The following is a 1,282-nucleotide window of genomic DNA, read 5'->3' as shown; positions in this document are numbered from 1 at the left end:
TGGCGCTGGGAGTCGGAGCGCCTTCTGAGCATGGGCATGTCTTATGCTAAACAATAGCCAGCTTGCTTGAAGGACCTTTGGCTGCAAACGTGGTGAGATTGAGAGTAACTCTGGCTTTTGGGAGACCCCTGCAGGGGAAAAGGGAGTGAGCTCCATTGTTTGGAGACTGTGTGAAACTGCTGGCGTTCCTGAAATAAAAGGAACGTTAGAGACTGTTTGGCATATCCGTTGTGTTTGGGGAGCCAGGTCAGAACATCCAAGCACCATGGTGGAGAAGAGGATGAAGCTGCCCACCAAGCCACAGGCCATAGCAGCCAAGAAAGTAATGACTGCCAGAATGCCATGGTGCCGGGCTGCGTGAGGAGCATCCATGTGGCCAATCACTTCCCACCACTGCGTAGATGGAAGGAATTCCCTTTTGTTAAAGAGTGGATTCAAACAACATATTTTTATACTTATTTTTTTACAATGTCATTTGTTGTTGTTGTTAGTTGCAAAGTCGTGTCTGACCCATCGCAACCCCATGGACAATGTTCCTCCAGGCCTTCCTGTCCTCTGCCATCTTCTGGAGTCCATTGAAGCTCATGCCTACTGCTTCAGTGACTCCATCCAGCCACCTTTTTTTCCTTAGATTTCTTTAGCTAATGTATTATTTTTATTAGATCTTTAGCAATGTTATGAAACAGACAGACACCAAAAATTGTGTACAGCAAAAGGAATGAAATGATAACTATACAACGAAGAATAGGTTAAATTAAAATAATGTATTTTACAGACTGAAAACAAAATGATTACACAAAATACAATTAACACCTGGAAAACGATAAATTATCTAGTTTATAGATTATACACACCTCCAGTAGCTATTAACCACTGAATTAGCTAATAATTAGCTATTAGTTAGTAAACACTGAATAGTAAGTGATTTTACTAAGCATTTTTGGTTTCAATTTGCTTCATAGATTCCAGTTCTCTGAAAAATAGATGATTGGGCGGGGGAAATTCCATGCTTGACAATTGTTGTTGTTAGTTGCGAAGTCGTGTCTGACCCATCGCGACCCCATGGACCCATGATCCTCCAGGCCTTCCTGTCCTCTACCATCTTCTGGAGTCCATTTAAGCTCATGCCTACTGTTTCAGTGACTCCATCCAGCCACCTCATTCTCTATCGTCCCCTTCTTCTATTGCCCTCAATCTTTCCCAGCATTAGGCTCTTCTCCAGTGAGTCCTTCCTTCTCATTAGGTGTCATTACACATGATTAAAACGAGCAGGGGGTTGGAC

This window comes from Protobothrops mucrosquamatus, unplaced genomic scaffold, assembly GCF_001527695.2.
Source record: "Protobothrops mucrosquamatus isolate PMUCROS unplaced genomic scaffold, P.Mucros_1.0 scaffold4704, whole genome shotgun sequence".
Lineage (NCBI taxonomy): Eukaryota > Metazoa > Chordata > Lepidosauria > Squamata > Viperidae > Protobothrops > Protobothrops mucrosquamatus.
The sequence above is the reverse complement of the archived record's forward strand: the minus strand, read 5'-3'. Positions refer to the sequence as shown.